At 47.9% G+C, this 22,280-nt stretch overlaps 1 long non-coding RNA gene across 1 annotated transcript in view; it reads left to right on the forward strand.

Annotated features, from left to right (window-relative positions):
* LOC144773093 (uncharacterized) overlaps window positions 1-22,280 on the forward strand; it is a 29,562-nt gene continuing 7,282 nt past the window's right edge. The window contains exons 1-2 of the long non-coding RNA XR_013599917.1: window positions 1-134; window positions 14,749-14,877. This is a non-coding gene — a long non-coding RNA (uncharacterized LOC144773093). The remainder of the gene's footprint in view (window positions 135-14,748; window positions 14,878-22,280) is intronic.

The following is a 22,280-nucleotide window of genomic DNA, read 5'->3' on the forward strand; positions in this document are numbered from 1 at the left end:
GAGGGAAGCAGGAGCGGCCTTCTGCGGACAGGGGAAGAGATGCTGCCCGGCCCTGGAAGTAGGAAACACCGGCTCCGAGAGGTCCATGAAGGGACTGCATCTCCCCTGAGCACACAGACCCTCCTGCCCTGCAGGTATGGTATGGCACCCGAGCTCACAGATCTTTCTGCAAGTTCTGTTTCTCGCAGACACCCTACTCGTCTGTTATTTTGGCTGATGGACACAACCCGGGCATTTCACCTCAGCTCACAGACCTGGAGGCTGCACCAGTTTTGTTAACAGACATCCTGCAGGTATAGTGAATGGGATCAGAGACCTCCGTGCAGGTAGGTTCACTGGGATCACAGACCGTTATGCAATGACTTAAGCCTGCTGGTTCAGACCTCCCTGCAGGTAACTCTCCTGACCCTCAGTTAATGTAATCACATGAGCTCACGAGACCTCCTGCAGGTGCCTCACCTTGACTCACAAGACATCCCGCAGGTGCCTCACCTTGACTCACGAGACATCCCGTAGGTGCCTCACCTTGACTCACGAGACATCCCGCAGGTGCCTCACCTTGACTCACGAGACATCCCACAGGTGCCTCACCTTGACTCACGAGACATCCCGCAGGTGCCTCACCTTGACTCACGAGACATCCCGCAGGTGCCTCACCTTGACTCACGAGACATCCCGCAGGTGCCTCACCTTGACTCACGAGACCTCCTGCAGGTGCCTCACCTTGACTCACGAGACCTCCTGCAGGTGCCTCACCTTGACTCACGAGACCTCCTGCAGGTGCCTCACCTTGACTCACGAGACCTCCCGCAGGTGCCTCACCTTGACTCACGAGACATCCCGCAGGTGCCTCACCTTGACTCACGAGACATCCCGCAGGTGCCTCACCTTGACTCACGAGACATCCCGCAGGTGCCTCACCTTGACTCACGAGACCTCCTGCAGGTGCCTCACCTTGACTCACGAGACATCCTGCAGGTGCCTCACCTTGACTCACGAGACATCTGGCAGGTGCCTCACCTTGACTCACGAGACATCCGGCAGGTGCCTCACCTTGACTCACGAGACATCCTGCAGGTGCCTCACCTTGACTCACCAGACCTCCCGCAGGTGCCTCACCTTGACTCAGAAGACCTCCCGCAGGTGCCTCACCTTGACTCAGAAGACCTCCCGCAGGTGCCTCACCTTGACTCACGAGACATCCCGCAGGTGCCTCACCTTGACTCAGAAGACCTCCCGCAGGTGCCTCACCTTGACTCAGAAGACCTCCCGCAGGTGCCTCACCTTGACTCACGAGACATCCCGCAGGTGCCTCACCTTGACTCACGAGACCTCCCGCAGGTGCCTCACCTTGACTCAGAAGACCTCCCGCAGGTGCCTCACCTTGACTCAGAAGACCTCCCGCAGGTGCCTCACCTTGACTCACGAGACCTCCCGCAGGTGCCTCACCTTGACTCACGAGACCTCCCGCAGGTGCCTCACCTTGACTCAGAAGACCTCCCGCAGGTGCCTCACCTTGACTCAGAAGACCTCCCGCAGGTGCCTCACCTTGACTCACGAGATGTCCCGCAGGTGCCTCACCTTGACTCACGAGACGTCCCGCAGGTGCCTCACCTTGACTCACGAGACGTCCCGCAGGTGCCTCACCTTGACTCACGAGACGTCCCGCAGGTGCCTCACCTTGGCTCAGAAGACCTCCCGCAGGTGCCTCACCTTGACTCAGAAGACCTCCCGCAGGTGCCTCACCTTGACTCACGAGACCTCCCGCAGGTGCCTCACCTTGACTCACGAGACCTCCCGCAGGTGCCTCACCTTGACTCAGAAGACCTCCCGCAGGTGCCTCACCTTGACTCAGAAGACCTCCCGCAGGTGCCTCACCTTGACTCACGAGATGTCCCGCAGGTGCCTCACCTTGACTCACGAGACGTCCCGCAGGTGCCTCACCTTGACTCACGAGACGTCCCGCAGGTGCCTCACCTTGACTCACGAGACGTCCCGCAGGTGCCTCACCTTGACTCACGAGACGTCCCGCAGGTGCCTCACCTTGACTCACGAGACGTCCCGCAGGTGCCTCACCATGACGCACGAGACGTCCCGCAGGTGCCTCACCTTGACGCACGAGACGTCCCGCAGGTGCCTCACCTTGACGTACGTGCCTCACCTTCCGCACGTGCCTCACCTTGACGCACGTGCCTCACCTTGACGCACGTGCCTCACCTTGACGCACGTGCCTCACCTTCCGCAGGTGCCTCACCTTCCGCAGGTGCCTCACCTTCCGCAGGTGCCTCACCTTCCGCAGGTACCTCACCTTCCGCAGGTGCCTCACGAGACATCCCGCAGGTGCCTCACGAGACATCCCGCAGGTGCCTCACGAGACATCCCGCAGGTGCCTCACGAGACATCCCGCAGGTGCCTCACGAGACATCCCGCAGGTGCCTCACGAGACATCCCGCAGGTGCCTCACGAGACATCCCGCAGGTGCCTCACGAGACATCCCGCAGGTGCCTCACGAGACATCCCGCAGGTGACTCACGAGACATCCCGCAGGTGACTCACCAGACATCCCGCAGGTGACTCACCAGACATCCCGCAGGTGACTCACCAGACATCCCGCAGGTGCCTCACCTTGACTCACGAGACATCCCGCAGGTGCCTCACCTTGACTCACGAGACATCCCGCAGGTGCCTCACCTTGACTCACGAGACATCCCGCAGGTGCCTCACCTTGACTCACGAGACATCCCGCAGGTGCCTCACCTTGACTCACGAGACATCCCGCAGGTGCCTCACCTTGACTCACGAGACATCCCGCAGGTGCCTCACCTTGACTCACGAGACATCCCGCAGGTGCCTCACCGTGACTCACGAGACATCCCGCAGGTGCCTCACCGTGACTCACGAGACATCCCGCAGGTGCCTCACTTTAGGAAAGTGGGTTTCTGTTGCAGTAACCCCCCCCCCCCCCCCCCCCACACTTTTTGCCAGACGACTGATGCACTTTTTCTTGATGTGCCCTGGGTCCCTGCCAATCCGGTTCCCAGGGCCTGTTTTCCCCCCCAGAACTAACCCAATAGGCATCTCTGGCCACATGTCAGCCCCTGGTAAATGGTACCACAGGTGCCCTGGGAACTGGGACCAGAGAAGACCTCTAAGGGCTGCAGCACTTATTGTGCCACCCTTAGAGGTGTTGTACTCTGACACTCGCACACTGTCTTGGCAGGCTGCGTGTCTTGGTGCAGAACAAAGCGTAAAAGTCGACATGGCACACATCCCTGTGTTTAGAAAAACAAAAAAGGAGGAACCCTACTATTGAAACAATAAGGACAGGGTAGATACAGTTGAAAAACACAAAGTCCCTAAAAGCTAGTATATCGTGGCAGCGAGGCAGCGTGGTCTCTTCCTCCTTCAGCTTTTCTTTAATGTATGAAATGTTTTAATAACCAAGTGATGTAATAAATTGTTATATTTTTTATTTTTTAAGTCATTGGTAAATTTTGGCAGTCATTATTACTTGTTGTTTGGTTGATCCTTCTAAATACACAGCATTGCAACGTAATACTGTTAGTAGATAACAGACCCTTTGTCTTGCCCAGAACTCACCAATATCGATATACTAGCTTTTAGGGACTTTATTGTGTTTTTCAACACATCCCTGTGTGCCATGCCCACAAACCACTGCTCTGGCATATATCAGTCACCCCTCTAGCTGGGTGCCCTATGCCAGTGGCGAGGGTACAGGTGCAGGAGCCCTGTACCCTTCAGTACCCAGGGCCCTTCCTGGGCACTGTAAGTGCAGTGATGCCATTAAGAGTATATGGTGCTGGGAGGTTGTCAATACGAACTCCACAACACCATGATGGCTACACTGAAGACTGGGAAGTCTGGTATCAAACTTCTCAGCACATTAAACCCACAGTGATGCCAGTGTGGGATTTAATGTGAAATGCACCACAGAGGGCATCTTAGAGATGCCCCCTGAAAACTAGCAACTTCTAGTGACCTGACTGAGTGGCTGCTTATGCTGCCACCACCAGACATGTTTCTGGACCCCTGGGTCGAAAGCTGCTGCTCTTGGGAGCCTGAAACAATGCACCTCCTGGGACGAGGTGCCAAGTCTTCTCCCTCAGGATGGGCAGGGTTCACGAAGGAGAAGCTTTAAAGGCATGCCGCCTTTGTGAGCCTCTCCAGACCATTTTCTGCTTTCAGCAACTGGTCCCCACTGGTTCTACCCCCCACTTTGGATGGGAGAACCGGTGGGAAAAACAAGTGAGGAAGAAAGGTGTGCCCTCCTCTGCCAACTCCACCTCTAAGGTGGGGGAGGCGAGGTGAAGCACAACCTCGAGTCCTCACCATCTTGAGGACGGGGGGACCCAGCCAACCAGGGACAGGCTCCTGCCCCCTCCCACTGGAGAGTGGCAGAATAGGGGGTTTACCCACCCCAGGGAAGGAACCCATTGATCCCTGCCCTTTACCTACCTGTAACGCCCCTAAATTTAGTATTCAGGGGCACCCTGATCCTTCCTTCCTCAGATCCAGAAACCACAAGAAAAGAAGATAAGGACGAAAAGCCGTGCAGAGCTAAAACGAGGACGATGCCCACTGCCTTGGCCCAGCCCTACAGGCCTGTCTCCCCTCGAACCTGCTCCTGCGAAATCCCGGTGTGTTCTGCAGCCAGCAACCTCAAAAACCCCAGAGGACCTCCCTGCCTTCACTTCAATGACTGAATCTCCCGTGAACACCGGACTTGTTCAAACTGCAGCTTCTGGTGCTTCCAGAAACTGCGAATCCAGCCCATTCTGCACCAGCCGAACCTGACCCGAGCGCGAGTGGAAAAATACCACGAGGAGGTCCCCCCCGGCGATCCTGACCTGAGATCCTGTGACTCCTGGCCTGCTTCAAGCCTCCAGGCGACGCCTGCAGCCTCAATCCAGAGGACCCCCCCCTACCGTGACTAGAGCGGGTAAGAAAATTCGAAGTCCCAAGGCACCACTGCACCCGACGCCCCACGGCCGTGTGTGCCCAAACCAATGGTGCCTAACCAACCCTCAACACCCCAACTTACCCCTCATAGTGGTTGTTGCACCTGGAAGATCCTCGTCCCCGAGCCTGCAGTGTTTCTTTGTCCCGGAGGGTCTCCATTGGAAGCAACAGGACACCCAACCTCAAAACAGCATGCTGCACCCGGCCGTCCTAGTGCCGCTGAGGGTGCACCTTTGATGCTACTTTGGTCCCCAACTTGCCCTGAGCTAAACCCTAGGAGCTTTGCTCCCACAACCTGGTGGCCTGCTTGCCAGCAGCCACCAACCGGAGACCCCCTATCCTCCATAGGATAACATTGGGCCTCAACGCTCTCCACCTGGCCGACCTAGTGCCGCTGAAGGTGCAATTCCAGTGCATCACTGATCCTGGGAGACCCCCGAGTCTAACCCCAGAACCTTAACTTCCACAGTCGTTTACTTCCCTGCAGTGCTTAATTTGTAAAATATTAAGTGCAGGTGCTCACATTTTTGTAGGAGGCCACACCCAATTCCGGCTCCACCCAATTCGTCCACTGGCTCCACTCCCTTACTCTATTGGCACCACCGCATCCTCAACTGGCACTGAAAGCCAGATGTAATATCCAATCTGAATTTCAGCAAAACACGTTGTTAATAAAATCAAGGCCTACCCACGAAAGAGACTGGATGTCAAAACTTTTGGAACCAAAGATAATGAACTTTTTCTGACCATGAAAGGCGTGACTCTAAAGTAATGCTGGGATTACTGTCTACCTCTGTTGTTTTTTGTCTCCCCAGGCTTGATTTTCAAATAACACCCTAAACTGCCCCCAACCAGGCTAATAGTAAAAGAGAGTACCACACTTTACACACTTCTAATTATTTTGCTCTGAGAATTTAGGGAATTCGCATTCCACTGATAGATATATGTACATCTTGTTACCTAAGAATATATGATATTATAGAGCTGAGAGGAACAAGTCCACTATGAAGGCATCTGTCACATGAAGAACATATTGGACTCCGCTAGATACACCGTATGCACCTCTCTGGCATATGCATTGCCTGTTACTGATTTATAAACATCATTCAGTGCTGTAATATGCCCAATATGGACATGTAAAACCTCTTATTATATGATTATATCGAAAAATGTGTGTATGTTATAGGCTCAAGTAAAATGTACACAGGTATGCCTATAGAATGCAATTCAGACCCTTTGTATATGCACAGTATGTAATGTTGTAGTCAAGTATCTGAAAATTACACTTTTTAGATATGCAGATTACTTGAGAATTACAGTGCATATAATGGAGGTCTGCAAACCTCACATATCCAAGTCAGAAATGTCCACCTGTGCAGGCTTCTGTTTGGTTGGCCTATTATATATTGCAAGTTGTGAAAGGCTCTGTATATGTACATCATGTGGGTAGCTGATATTTGCCCACTTCTGCAAGCCTCTGGCATATTCTTATTATATGGCCAGCTGATATTAGCCCAGTGCTTCAAACCTTTGGCAAACGCATATTTTGTGGACAATGAGTGCCCAGTAGTGCATGCTTCAGGCATATGCACGTTATGTCATCAAGGAACACTCACCCACATTTTAAATGTGTTTACATCTAATATTCAGGGATAATGACTTGTGTTTTCAATATTTAACACAGAAGCACCGCACTAATATTGCTGCAGATAATCTCAATGATGCCCTCCCATTTCTCTTTTGAGAGGTGCTGTTGGTCTAAAATAAACTTTTTTATGGAAGTTACATGAACAATAAATACAGCATGTCTCTGCAAAATGTCCATAATAGACTTTCACATATCACCTGTATTAAAAAGTGAAACGGTATTTAAAACAACTTGTTTAAGAATTAGTCAAGGTAATCAGGGCAAGATTCTCTGCAGAACAGAGCTGGCTTTAGAAGGAGGCCCCCGGAAAGAAAAAGAGAGACCGAAGAAGAGAAGAAGGCAGAGCCTGAAAGAGAGAGACAAACACGAAGAAAAGAAAGTAATCGCGGTAATGAAGACAGAGCGGGTGCTGTGAAGGGTGGAAGCAAAAGAGAGAGAGAGAGACATATGGGAGAAAGAGGAAGAGGATCTAAAAAGAGGGAAATAGAGTACAGCTGTTGAAAAAAATGGAACTTGGGGAACGATGAGCTGGCAAAGAAAGACAGACATGAGTGGATGGACAGGCAAAGTAAAGAAGAGATGGATACACAAGAATGGAGGCGGAAAGTTATTTATCGCTTTTTCAATAACATTTTTGTAAAGAATATTGATGCCTTCTCGGACCCGGTGGAATGCCGGTTAAAAAAAACAATGATACTCATGACGTGATGCGCTCTGGTTTTGTATGGAGCAAAGGTTGAGAGCCAGATCAAGTGATTGTTTGCTTTAATTGCAGGAATAAATCACCCCCACTTCACCCATGGAAACCAAGGTACTTTACTGGTGTTGCTAATAAAATCCATCTAAAGGGATGGTGTTGTGTATTTACTTGATGGCTCTTCATCATTAGGGAAACGCTAATCCAGTCATGTGCTTTTGTTTTAGTAAACTGTGTAATCTAGTTTTAGTACAATGGGTATAATTAAAGTAAACCAAGATTAAAAATCCCAGAATGCAATAGGATATTAAAGAAAATCCAAGGTGAGAGTCCTGTCTCGCAAGTTACAAGAAGTCATCCAAATACCCTATACATGGACCACATATTGAACTGTATGAACACCTTAGCCATACCTCTGAGCACCATAAGCGGTGGCAAACCATTGTGAAAAACGCTGGCTCATTCGATCAGATATTTGTGATCAACCCAGCTGCCCACCTTTCCAAAATTTAAAACTCGTGAATAAGCCACGAGAATAGTTTGGGGAACACTTTTAACCCCTTCGACGCTGATGACGAGCTGGGCTCGTCATGAGGTAGCCTCCTCGCACGCTCATGACGAGCCCAGCTCGTCACGTAACATGCGCTTTTAAAAATCTCAGCGTACGGGCGGAATTCCGCCCGCACGCATGCGGTTAACATGGTTACCATTGCTGGGGAAACCACTTTCATGTTAACTATACTACACCCGACACTGTGAAGCTGGAGTTTTTCCATCTTAGATCTATGTCCTGATCACAAAGTGGACATTAGTGTGCGTAGAATTTATTAAATGTGCCTTTTAATGAGCTGCGATTTTATTATACTGATTCCAAGACACATTTCTGACATTCTCTATTGCATTCACGTCTGCCAAAAGTGTGTATTGTAGTATTGTTTAATTCAATGTAAAATAACTCTTTTATGGACATAGTTTATTAATTGAAATTCTTGTTTCACAAATACTGCAATCTCCAGCATCCATGTTTCAAGCAAACTCATCCTCCTCATTTCCTATTACCATTGATTTCACTTTCTCTTTATATGCCACTAGCTCTCGGCTCGGCGTGCTTTCCCCATATATCTGCAAAGCACACAACACGGTGCGCATCAAGAAAAGAAAGAGGGGGTACACAGCTGGAAGGCTGCTTGCTGTAGAAACACCACACAAACACCTTATTTTCACTCGTGTAGCCGGGCAAACAAAATAGAAGGGCAGGTTATCTGCAGTAGAATTTGCAAATGAAGTTACAGTACTTTTACATAAAAACAAGCACAAGAAACGAAATCTTACACTTTTCAAGGCACCTACCTCAAACATTAAACAAGAGTTACTTGTGCAAGTTAGGAGAATAAAATCATTACTTACTGCCTTTCAGGTATAACACTTTTAATCACAGGCCTGCTTCTGCGTGACACGCTGCTTTCTTCTTCAGTTGACTGACTATTGCTGCAGCTGCGCAGTGCACTTGGGCGGGTGGAAAGTAGAGACCCTAATCTGCTTTAGTCCGATTTGGGTGTAATTGACAATTCTCCAAGGAGGGAGAGGACAGTTTCTGGAGCTGTTGTGTGCCCTCTGTGTGCCTCTGTATAAGGCGGGTGGAATGGAATTCAAATTTACATATTTTACGAACAAATCCAGGCAACACTGAAAGCCAGGTATGGATTTACTGTGCGCCACTATGAGCTCTTCACCCGGAAGACTGTGTGTGCACGTAGTGAGCTGATCGTGTGTGTAGCCCCGGCCCTAAAATAAAAGTGCTGGTGCTAAGCACCGGCACAAATTAAGCACTGCTTACCGATAACCTGTTTTCCTCAATAGGATAACATTGACAATTTTCCCTCCAAAAACCGACTAAGTGTTTTGAAAACTAAAGATATTCTTTCAAATCGTCAAATAACCAAAACGTGTTTTCTCACCTGTTTGCAGGACATGTCCCAGTGCTGAATCTAGGCATCCAGCACTGAGTTAGAAAAAGTAACGTAAAAGTAACTTACCTGCAATTTGTTGACAAAGCCTATTCATTTCAATGTACAGCTCCAAAAAGTTTCTAAGTGTGGAGTTTTAAAATCTGAAAATATTCTTTAAAAATCGCATGAATAACAAAAATGCATTTACTCACCTGTTTACAGGAAATGTCCCAGTGCTGAATCTAGGCGTCCAGCACTGAGTTAGAAAAAGTAACGTAAAAGTAACTTATCTGCAATTTATTGAAAAAGTCTATTCATTCCAATGTACTGTATTTGATGAGTGTTGCATTCTACTGCTCCCCTGTAAATCAAACAAAGTGCAATTCCTATTGCATTTCAAACTGTTCTATATCCAGTAACTTATTACTGAAAATTATTTAATGCTTACCTGTACCAGGCTTGCTTGGTTCTAAAAATAAACAGTATATAGTTGTTGTTATACAAAAACAATTGGCCTAGGGTTCAGTTCTTGAGTGTGTCAATTAATTTGCTGACTGAGTGTGTACATCAAATGCTTAACACTGTCCTCTGATACTGCCTTACTTCTCGACCAAGCTACCACTATTAGAGAGTAAGGTTCTATCTAACTTTAACCTCTGCCTACCTCTGGGGACACGTGGACTCTATACACACTATATCTCATTTTGGTATAGTATATATAGAGCCAGCTTCTTACACTCACCTTGACTCACGAGACAACCTGCATGTGTCTCACCTTGGGTCACAGACATTTCATTGGTAAATCACTTGGGCTCACCGACATCCTGTAGGTATTGCTACATGTCTCACAGACTTCCTCTGTGTTTCACCCCTGAGCTAAGAGGCCTCCTGCAGGCATGTTACATCGGCTCACAGACATCCTGCATGTATCTTACTTGAATTCACAGACACCCCATAGTTATCTGACTTGGACTGGCAGACATCCTGCAGGCATCTCTTATGGACTCATGAGACATCCTGCAAATGTTTAGCCTAGACTTAAAAATCCTGAAGACAACGCCACATAACTCATTTACACCCTGCGGGTGTGCCACATGAGTTCACAGACATCCTGCAGATATCTCACATGGACTCATGAGACATCCTACAGGTGTTCACTTGGACTCGCATACATCCAGCAGGTAGCTCTCAGACATCTTGAAGGTGTATCTTCCAGCCTCCTATAAATCCTGCAAGTATTTCACCTGGGCTCGCAGAGATCCAGTAGTGATCTCACATGGACTCAGATATCCTGTAGTACTCTCACATGGACTCCGAGATCCTGTAGTACTCTAACATGGACTTGCAGAGATCTTGCAGGTATCTCGTCTGGAATTGCAGAAATCCTTTAGGTATCTCACACTGGCTCGCAGACATCATGCAGGTGTATCACCTGGGCGCACAGATATCTTGAAGGTGTGTCTTCTGGACTCCTACAGATCCTGCAAGAATGTCACCTGGACTCGCAGAGATCCTGTAGTAATCTCACCTGGAATCAGAGTGCTCCCAGACATCCCGCAGGTGTATCGCCTGTGCTCGCAGACATCCCGCAGGTGTATCGCCTGTGCTTGCAGACATCCCGCAGGTGTATCACCTGTGCTCGCAGACATCCCACAGTTGTATCACCTGTGCTCGCAGACATCCTGCAGGTGTATCACCTGTGCTCGCAGACACCCTGCAGGTGTATCACCTGGACTCTCAGACATCCCGCAGGTGTATCGCCTGTGCTCGCAGACATCCCGCAGGTGTTTCACCTGTGCTCGCAGACATCCCGCAGGTGTATCACCTGTGCTCGCAGACACCCCACAGGTGTATCACCTGTGCTCACAGACACCCCGCAGGTGTATCACCTGGACTCTCAGACATCATGCAGGTGTATCACCTGGTCTCACAGACATCATGCACGTACACCACCTATGTTCACAGACTTTCCACAGGTGTATCACCTGTGCTCACAGACACCCTGCAGGTGTATCACCTGGACTCTCAGACACCATGCAGGTGTATCACCTGGACTCTCAGACATCATGCAGGTGTATCACCTGGATTCTCGGACATCCCGCAGGTGTATCGCCTGTGCTCGCAGACATCCCGCAGGTGTATCACCTGTGCTCGCAGACATCCCGCAGGTATATCACCTGGACTCTCAGATGTCCTGCAGGTGTATCACCTGGTCTCACAGACATCATGCACGTACACCACCTGTGTTCACAGACGTTCCACAGGTGTATCACCTGGACTCTCAGACATCCCGCAGGTGTATCACCTGGACTCTAAGATGTCCTGCTGGTGTATCACATCATGCAGGTGTATCACCTGTGCTCACAGACATCCTGCAGGTGTATCACCGATGCTCGCAGACATCCCGCAGGTGTATCGCCTGTACTCTCAGACATCCCGCAGGTGTATCGCCTGTGCTTGCAGACATCCCGCAGTTGTATCGCCTGTGCTTGCAGACATCCCGCAGTTGTATCGCCTGTGCTCGCAGACATCCCGCAGGTGTATCGCCTGTGCTCGCAGACATCCCGCAGGTGTATCGCCTGTGCTCGCAGACATCCCGCAGGTGTATCGCCTGTGCTCGCAGACATCCCGCAGGTGTATCACCTGTGCTCACAGACATCCCGCAGGTGTATCACCTGTGCTCGCAGACACTCTGCAGGTGTATCACCTGGACTCTCAGATGTCCTGCAGGCGTATCGCCTGTGCTCTCAGACATCCCGCAGGTGTATCGCCTGTGCTCGCAGACATCCCGCAGGTGTATCGCCTGTGCTCGCAGACATCCTGCAGGTGTATCACCTGTGCTCGCAGACACCCTGCAGGTGTATCACCTGGACTCTCAGACATCCCGCAGGTGTATCGCCTGTGCTCGCAGACATCCCGCAGGTGTATCACCTGGACTCTCAGACATCATGCAGGTGTATCACCTGGTCTCACAGACATCATGCACGTACACCACCTGTGCTCACAGACACCCTGCAGGTATATCACCTGGACTCTCAGACATCATGCAGGTGTATCACCTGGACTCTCAGACATCATGCACGTATACCACCTGTGTTCACAGACGTTCCACAGGTGTATCACCTGGACTCTCAGACATCATGCAGGTGTATCACCTGGTCTAACAGACATCATGCGCATACACCACCAGTGTTCACAGACGTTCCACAGGTGTATCACCTGGACTCTCAGACATCCCGCAGGTGTCTCACCTGGACTCTAAGATGTCCTGCTGGTGTATCACATCATGCAGGTGTATCACCTGTGCTCACAGACATCCTGCAGGTGTATCACCTGGAATCTCAGATATCCTGCAGGTCCCTCGCATGGGCTCACAGACATCCTGCAGGTGTATCACCTGGAATCTCAGATATCCTGCAGGTCCCTCGCATGGGCTCACAGACATCCTGCAGGTGTATCACCTGGTCTCTCAGATGTCCTGTAGGTGTATCGCATCATGCAGGTGAGTCACACCCTGCAGGTGTATCACCGGGACTCTCCGATGTCCTGCAGGTCCCTCACATGGGCTCACAGACATCCTGCAGGTGTCTCACCTGGTCTCTCAGATGTCCTGCAGGCACTTCACCTGGGCTCACAGACATCCTGCAGGTGTATCGCCTGGTCTCTCAGATGTCCTGCAGGCACTTCACCTGGGCTCATGCATCATGAAGCTATTTCACTTGGACTCACTGATATCCTAGTAGGGCACATGGCATGACCTTCCCTGGTCACAGTGGTGGGGACGGCATTCTTTCTTTCTCTCTTATTCTGCTCTATGCCTACTTCTTGAGAAAAACCAATGACACTCTCCATCTTTTATACCCCTGGTCTTTCTTTTGACCCAAACTTTCTGTAAGTGGTTTGAGGGCTGGAGATTTGGTAAATCAAAGAACCAAAAGCCTTCCTTGGTGCAGTGCATTAAAAAGCTCTGAATGTTGGGCTGTAATTCACCCTGCACTTCATTGACTAATTCTCACATCTCCTGCCCAACAAGGGCAGTGGGTCTCAATTATTTTTTACTACATTCTTTCACCTGACTAGTGCTTAAGCATGTACTTACTCATTCACTGAAGTGTAGGTGCGTATGAATGTATTTCTATAGTCAAAAGGCAGTTGCATAGAGATGGTGTAACAATGTAAATGGGTTAAAGGAGATGAATATCCACCACTATGAAGCACCCTTCCATGGTCCTCCTTCATGCACAATCTCCTCAATAATGAGCATAAAGAGATGGTTGCTTCTTGCATCCAAAACAAACAAGCATTGCCAAAGCACCAGGAGCTGTCCAGCATCAGCAAAAAAAGAGGAGATGCAATGACACAACTGCTGCCAACTACTGCATCATTCTGTGGATTTTCATGCATGATTGCACCTACGGAGTATTCTGGCACCATTTTCTTCTTTTCACCTCCGTATTTACCAATTTGACGGAAGCCACCTACGTTGTTAGATAAAAAAAAATAGTCGTTTTATTTGCATGAAAGTGCTTTCTGGCTAGCTGGGTGCCCGGCAGCCACTGGCAGCTGCTGAGCCCTCCAAAATATAGAAATGTAAAAATAAATACAATTATTGCCGTGTATGGAAGTGGGTTGTGGTGGGGGTAACAGGGAGTGGATGGAGGAAAGGGAACAAAGTAGGCACTCAAATAGGCGTTTTTGAATGCAGGGTGGCCTGGCAGCAAATGGCAGTTACCAGGCACTAAAAAAATGTGTACTTAAAAAAAAAAAATATCAAATGACCGCGAGGAGTGGGAGAGCCATGAAGGAATATGGAAGGGCCCTGTAGAGTGGAAGGAATGAGGAGTGCGTGGGGTGGTAAGCAGCGCACAAGAGAACGACAGCACGGAAACACATGGACTATCTTGGAGTGGTTAAAGAAAAAAAGAGGTCCCTGAATGGGAGTAGTGGAAGAATAAAAGTCAGAAAGTCAAAAGGATGGTAAAGAAGCTATGCTCCAGGGGAGGGGCAAACACAAGAACCGGAAGGAAAGCCATCATATACGAAGCAAGCACAACAGAGGGACAAAGCCAACCAAACATAAGCAGTGGGCGAGTTCTAATCACACTGTGTTTGGTATGTTCCACAATAGGCTTTCACCTATAGACTGTTAAAAGCTGTCTGGTATGCAAGACCTAAATAAAGAGCATCATCATACATTTAAATTTCTTGATACTTTCTTGAAAATTTCGAGAATCATTCCTGGCTTAAGACATTCTTATCAATATCTTAACCCAGTTAAAGTGGCCTTGTTTAAGAAGTTTGGCTGTGGCTTAAGACCGTTTCACCACTGTGACATTTATGACGAATTTCCCCCGACTTAAGACAGATTTAAGACTGATTTGCCTTGTTGGAAATCGTTCCCAATACCCACAATAATTAATGGTCTGTCATTTTCTATTTATTTTACCAACTGCTTGATGAAATCAAAATTCCAGAAGTAAGGGCCATCTTGACGGGCTTCCTTTTTGATCCATGGGCTGATGTGGCGTTTCTGCAGAATTTTCTTTCAAATGTGTTGGACTCCAACATCGGGAATATCCAGTCAGCGCAAAACATTTCATATAGTAAGTTTTGTGGGTAACTTACTTTTTGCCTCTCATTTATTCATTTTAAAGCCTTGAGTCACAAAAAATATGTATCAGGCATGTTTGTTTACAAAAGGCATAGTTGTACTCCTTCTGAATCATATTCACAAAAGTATTTCTGTAATTAGTTGTATTTTATTACTGGTTCATGTTATATCCACAACGGCATAACCAAGGATAAGATACACAGTTGATGGACGGAATGCCGAACAAATCAAAACATACACCCCCAGTCAAGAGATCTGGGTTAAAGAATAACCAGGAATATGGGATGAACAATAATTCTAAAGACGGAAATGGTTCCTCTGATAATTACAGTAATTAATTTTGAAAGTTTTTTACTATCATTGTAGATGTAAAACAAGAGTGTAATAAATTAAAAGGAATCCAGCAGTAAGTAGGTATACTACAAGCTCTGTCTATAATTAAGAAATTACAAAAAGAAGGCTCAATTATGTCTATGGTTGTGAAAAGTGCCTGGTCCTCAAATGCAAAAGACACACAATTGATGGACGGAATGCAGAACAAATCAAAACATTCACCCCCAGTCAAGAGATCTGGGTTAAATCCATCATTCTTTTGCTCACCATGCCACCCCAGTTTAGACCTGGCCATATGCAAATCAGTCTTGACTCTAGCCATGTCTAAACTGGGGTGGCGGAGTGAGCTAAAGAATGATGATGGATTAAACCCAGATCAGTTGAATGGGGGTGAGTGCTTGCAATGTTCAACACTCCGTCCATCATCCCCTTTGGTTTTGCTTTGCTCGCCCTAAGTTGGCATGGTATTCCCAGACGTGGGTCCCTTGCTCACTTTGCCACTGGATTTAAGATAGCCTGGCTGATGAGGGCTGTGAGCCCAAAACCGGTCCCAGGATGCTTGTTTCCAATCCAGGGAAGACATGACTTGGCAGTTTGGGCTGGGCTGTTCCCATGAGGCACAGGGTCAGACTGATTTGCATAGAGCCATGTCTGAACTGGGGTGGCGAAGTGAGCTAAAGAATTATGATGGATTAAACCCAGATCAGTTGACTGGGGGTGAGTTCTTGCAATGTTGAACACTCCGTCCATCATCCCCTTTGGTTTTGCATTGGTCCTCAAATGCGGTACATGGAATGATTTAACATACATACAGTGTACACAAAGAAGCACAAATTAGCCAAAAATGCACTATCTAAGGAAAACCTTTGTATGCCTCTATAATCATGATTCTAAATTTGTGAAAAGTTGGCTCATGGGGCACTGGTCTGCAGCGTTTCAACCCTTTATAGAAGGAGGGTCATCATCAGGACTAGCAGGATGCAAAGATGGCTATTTAAGTAGGATGAGAGGCCAAGGGGTCATTTATTGTGCTGGACTCAGATATGCCAGCTGTTAGACAATAGTGTTTTCAAACCATAGATATGCCCGCTAACCCTAAATTATGCATTCAATTGTAAGTATGCTACATGCAGACTTTATTCATCATGTTGTTTCCTCATATTTATTTGAGAAAGAAAACATTAATTATACATTAAATCCCACTTGTTTTGCAGTCGACACTGGTATATGGAAAACTTACCAACATGAACAAAATCATGTTTATACAGTAACAATACAAATAATGCACAACCTATATTCACCAGACTTTAATATGAATAGAAAAATGCAGATGCCTGACTCTCGTGCTTGCATTATAAATCAATAATCCCTGTATGAGAACATCATTTTAATCTATGTTTCCCCATTGGAGGGAGTGCTTAAATCACCAGCAACAGGACGCAAGCATCTGTGAAAAGTATAAAGATTTAAAGGGTTCAACTCTGATGGCCTATGCGTTTCAATCTCTGTGCGACAGAACTTGAGATCTTCCTCAGGGCCAAATGGATATTTCAAAACATAAGTCAGGGAGGGCATAAGAATAAAAAATATATAAACAAACTAGTTTGCCAGGACTGTCAGGATTGTAAAATGGCCAGAGTAGCAAGATGAGAGGTCAAGGGGTCCTCAGTGTTCTGAGCTATGAATACGCCAGCTGTCATACAATAGTGTTTCTCAAACCATTAAGTACCACTGCTAACTCTGGATTATGCATTCAATCGTAAATATGTGACATACATACTTTGTTCCCCATGGTTTTTTGACAATATGTTTTTGAGGAAAAAAACATTCATTATAATTCAAGTTACACTTCTTTACCAGTTGAGACACTCATGTATGGAAAATGTAACAATAAACATGCAAAATATTCATATCGATACAGTTATAACACAAATAATGCACAACATGTATTCACTAAACTTTAACAATAAGAGAAAAAATGCTGATGCATTTCGGCCTCGTACTTGAGTAATAAATAAGCAATCACTGTTTGGATACGAGTGCCTCATCTAAGTCTATATAGTCCCATCTGAGGGAATAGTCTAATCAGCAAGAGGATATGAATGTCCATCGCAAGCTTAAAGATTTATGGAGATTTCAACTAAGAGGGCACATTAATACTTATTAGGTAGGCCAACGTGTTTCAATCTTTTGGCTGGACAGAAAAGTTTTATTAAGATCTTCCTCAGGGCCAAATGGAAATTTCAAAACAAAAGTCGGGGAGAGCTGAAGAAGAAACACATATATACAAATGTATGTGTCTGGTTAGATATTCCATCTTTTATGTTGATGAGCATATTTATGTATGGGGCATCCCTATTGGTCTAACGTTGTCCTTCTGTGAAGAGGGAAATAACTGGTGATTGATGTATGTTGAGCACTAGTCACTTCACCTGCACCTCGTATCGTTCAGCACTATGATCTCACCTTACTGGATCAAGACTTTTGTTTTTATCGGTGTTAAAGAGAGAACACTTTGGCTGATAGTTATTTACATTTCTAGTTATAGGAAAGCCTTGAAATCCTAATTTGTTTAGGTTTGCCAGTACAATCATGTACAGTCCTTACTTGTCTTCTCTTACTCCTGTTATTAGTGAGGGGGCAAAGCGGCTTATTCCTAGACTCCAAAAAGGATGCCGAGGGCTCACTATTCATCCGTGGTTGACTGTGAAATTCTGCAGGGGGTTGGTTGCGCTTGTTTCTATTCCATCTTGGTATCCTGTAGTAATTTGCCGAACTTGAAGTTTTAAATCCGACGCCCCTCTTAATATGCAGCATGCGTCACACCTGGGGCTGATGACATTGCAGCAAAAAAACTACAACACTGATGGCATTTGTAGTTCTTACTTCATTGCACAGAGTGTTTTGCCACGTTGACGTTGTTCATCATATGAAGGACTACCATCTTATGGACGTTGTAGTCTGCAAACGTCATGTTTCTTTATTTGGACTTGCGTTCTTCGTGGGAGTTAAAGTTCCAAATAGAGGTCGGATTGTGCACAAATCGTAGTAACCATTGCCAGATATTGCCTGGGAGAGCTCAGAAGTGCGGGCTGCAAGTGATGCGGTTGTTAAATTCAGCTCAAAGCTAAATTACTCAAGATTTTCAAGATTTGTACAGAGTTGATATACACAAATGCTTTCAAATTAGCTTCCTTGCTTGTTTCCTTGGAATACTCCCCATGGTCGCTGGTGCTGTGGCTTTAGATGGTGCAATCAGTGGCCTGAGATCTAATCTTTAATTGCCCTTGATCTATCTGATGGTTTCCCTGTGGGAGGTATTTTATGTCTAATCTGTCAGTTGGAAGTGTACTGGATCCCCTGGACCGAATTCCATAATTATGGGTGCTCATTGTTGTTAATCTGTCTCCTTCAATGCGGCAAAACATAGCATACATGACTTTTTAATTAGATGATATTGTTTATTTTCGATAGTTTGTTTAAAGCATTTTCAGCCGTCTGAATTTTCAAGATCAGTTTAGCCTCCAAGTGAGACAGTATTGTTTCACTATTACCAGCTCTTGGTTTAATGTGCTTAAAAATGTTCCACCTCATCTAGGATTCAGTGTAGTTATTCGTAACTATAGTATTGGACATGTGGTGACTCCGGGATTATACATCTGATTCATGATTTATGTTGACCATTTCTTTTCTTGATTTCGCGTGACGTTTTGCAAATGAAATGAAAATGAAATACCAGTATTTGTAAAGCGCACAGCTACCTCCGAAGTGGTGTCCCGGCGCTGGGGGCCCTCGGGAAGATTAAGTGAGCTATTGCACAGAGTCACATGGTGCTGGGCTACCCTGCCGCCGGCAGGGGATTGAACCGTGGACCCTGTAGTCTGGAGTCAGGCACCCTGGCCGCTGCACCACACCTCTTCCAGATCTAAGCCTTGTTGCAGGTACATAGAATTATGTAGATCACATCTTAGTGTTCCAGTTACTGAATTCATTGTCTTTGAACATGGTGTTATTGTAGGTTATTTCCATACCCTCAATGGTCATTTCACATACCGAACAGTAACCTCATTTATAGTGGCCCTGTCATATTGGAAGCCCAGTCATTGATCTGAGGCAAGCAGTAGGTCCTGTTTTTTCTCTGTTAGATCTCACGAGATAATCCTTTATGTTCTACTTCACCTCAGTGCAAAAATATGTGTGTCTGTTCTTTCCGATAATCATTTTTAGGTCGAGCCTAGAGGCAGCATGCGTGCTGCCTCTGCGAGGCATGGCGTAATTAACCTGGGAAGTTAGAAGACACCTCCCACATGGCCACTGCTTGTGATTGGTTACTTGGTCCACCTTTCTAAATGCCATAGTTTTGGTTTGTGGATAGAGTACAATTTTCCCGCCTTGTGACTGTTTTGTTTCCGCCCTGGCGTTTGCCCCTGCTGCATGGATCTTTCCGATATGGGCCATATGTTTTGGTATCCGCACTACTTTTTATTTTGCATTGGCTACTTTAGCAATTTCCTGTTGTCTTTTACTTTCCTCCCGCCACCCCTCCCGTTGTCCTTGTTCACTTTGCACCCACCCCCTCCCATTGTCAGTATTCCCGCCCCCTCCCAGTTGTCCATGCTGTCTGCTTTCCTGCCCCCTTCCGTTGACCCTATTCCCTTTGCTCCTGCCCCCTCCCCGTTGTTCGTGTTGTCTTTTTTCCACCCCATTCCCTTTGCTCCCACCCCCGTTGTCCATGTTGTCTTTCTTCCCGTCCCCCTCCCGTGCTCACCTGTGACCCGCACAGCCATAACTGGCTGTGGAAGAGGTGCGGCATCTGCGCTGGACAGGTGAAGGATGTTCGTTTCTCTTCGCCCCAACAGCGGAGGGGGTGGGGGTAAAGGAGGGAGGGGGTGGTTCCCTCAGTACTGCCAAAAGCAAAGCCATTGCAAGACCTTTTGGCTTTGTCAATGCTTGTTTAGTTGGGTAGCAAGTGCAGTGACACACAAATATATTTATTTGTGGTGTTTCTCTTTTGGCTGTAATAGACAATCTCTCTGACTGTACCTAGCCCTTTTGTAGGATCTTCTTAGCATTTTCTTTGGATATTTGCAAAGTTGTCGTTTTTGGGGGAGTTTTAGGAGAAACAATCATCCATCCTTTTGCAGTTAAGTCTTATCCTCAGGAATTGGCCATAGGGCAATTTGTTCCTCAGTTTTCTTTGATGAAAGCTCAACTAATGTAAAAAGGAATTTCTGTCAGTTTATTTATTGTATAAGATCTTTATGTTTAATAGTTGCATCCAGGGAATTAATTTCCATGTTATAGAAGCTTAAAGTAAGCTTGATGTCTGGTGACCTAGAGTTAAGTCACTCATGAAAGTGCATAGTTTGTTGACTTCCCTCCATAATATTAATACATCATCAATGTACCTTTGCCATAATACAACATGCTCTTTAAAGGGATTTTTTTCCTATAGCCACCATTCCTCGAATTTATCAATCAATCAATCATGCCATTTGTATAGCGCACTACTCACCCGGGAGGGTCTCAAGGCGCTTGGGGGGAGGGGTATGCTACTGCTCGAACAGCCAGGTCTTGAGTTGTTTCCTGAAGGCGAGATGGTCCTGGGTCAGCCGAAGGAGGATGGGGAGGGAGTTCCAAGTCTTGGCAGCCAGGTAAGAGAAGGATCTTCCTCCGGCGGTGGCTCTTTGGATGCGTGGTACGGCTGCGAGGGCGAGGCTGGTGGACCGTAGCTGGCGGGTGGGCATGTAGAAGGTCAGGCGGTCGTTGAGGTACTTGGGGCCCAGGTCGTGGAGAGACTTGTGTGCGTGGGTGAGGAGCCGGAACGTGATCCTCTTGTCGACGGGGAGCCAGTGCAGGTTCCTCAGGTGGCTGGAGATGTGGCTGCGTCGGGGGACATCCAGGATGAGTCGGGCGGAGGCGTTCTGAAAGCGCTGGAGTCTTTTCTGTAGCTTGGCTGTGGTTCCGGCGTAGAGGGCGTTTCCGTAGTCCAGTTGGCTGGTGACGAGTGCCTGGGTGACAGTCTTCCTGGTCTCGGTCGGGATCCAGCGGAAGATCTTGCGAAGCATACGCAGGGTGTTGAAGCACGATGAGGAGACGGCGTTGACTTGTCTGGTCATCGAGAGGGAGGGGTCCAAGATGAAGCCCAGGTTGCGTGCGTGGTCGGTTGGCTTGGGTGCGGTGCCCAGGGCTGGGGGCCACCAGGAGTCGTCCCAGGCGGAGGGCGAAGATCCCAGGATGAGGACTTCCGTCTTGTCCGAGTTCAGTTTCAGGCGGCTGTCCTTCATCCACTCGGCGACGTCTTTCATCCCTTCGTGTAGGCAGGTTCTGGCGGTGTCGGGGTCTCTGGTGAGGGAGAGGATCAGCTGGGTGTCGTCGGCGTAAGAGATGATGTTGAGGTTGTGCTGGCGTGCGATGGCTGCGAGAGGTTTCATGTAGATGTTGAAGAGGGTGGGGCTGAGTGAAGATCCTTGCGGGACGCCGCAGATGACTTCGGTGGCCTCGGAGCGAAACGGGGGGAGGCGGACTCTTTGTGTTCTTCCGGCGAGGAACGAGATGATCCACTCCGGTGCCTTCTCTTGGATACCGATGTTGCGGAGGCGCTGGACTAGGGTGCGGTGGCAGACCGTGTCGAACGCAGCGGAGAGGTCCAGGAGGATGAGGGCCACTGTTTCCCCCTTGTCAAGCAGGGTCCGGATGTCGTCGGTGGCTGCGATGAGGGCGGTCTCGGTGCTGTGGTTGGCTCTGAAGCCGGACTGCGAGAGGTCGAGGGATCCATTCGTCTCGAGGAAGGCGGTCAGCTGTCTGTTGACGATCTTCTCGATGACTTTAGCAGGAAAAGGGAGGAGCGAGATGGGGCGGAAGTTTTTGAGATCGGTGGGGTCCGCTGTAGGTTTCTTCAGGAGGGCGCTGATCTCGACGTGCTTCCAGCTCTCCGGGAAGGTGGCGGTGTTGAAGGAGGCGTTGATGATGTTCCGGAGTTGGGGTGCGATGGTGGAGTCGGCCTTGTTGAAGACGTGGTGTGGGCAGGGGTCGGTTGGTGATCCGGAGTGGATAGTGTTC

Source organism: Lissotriton helveticus, chromosome 1_1, assembly GCF_964261635.1.
Source record: "Lissotriton helveticus chromosome 1_1, aLisHel1.1, whole genome shotgun sequence".
In the NCBI taxonomy this organism is placed as follows: domain Eukaryota; kingdom Metazoa; phylum Chordata; class Amphibia; order Caudata; family Salamandridae; genus Lissotriton; species Lissotriton helveticus.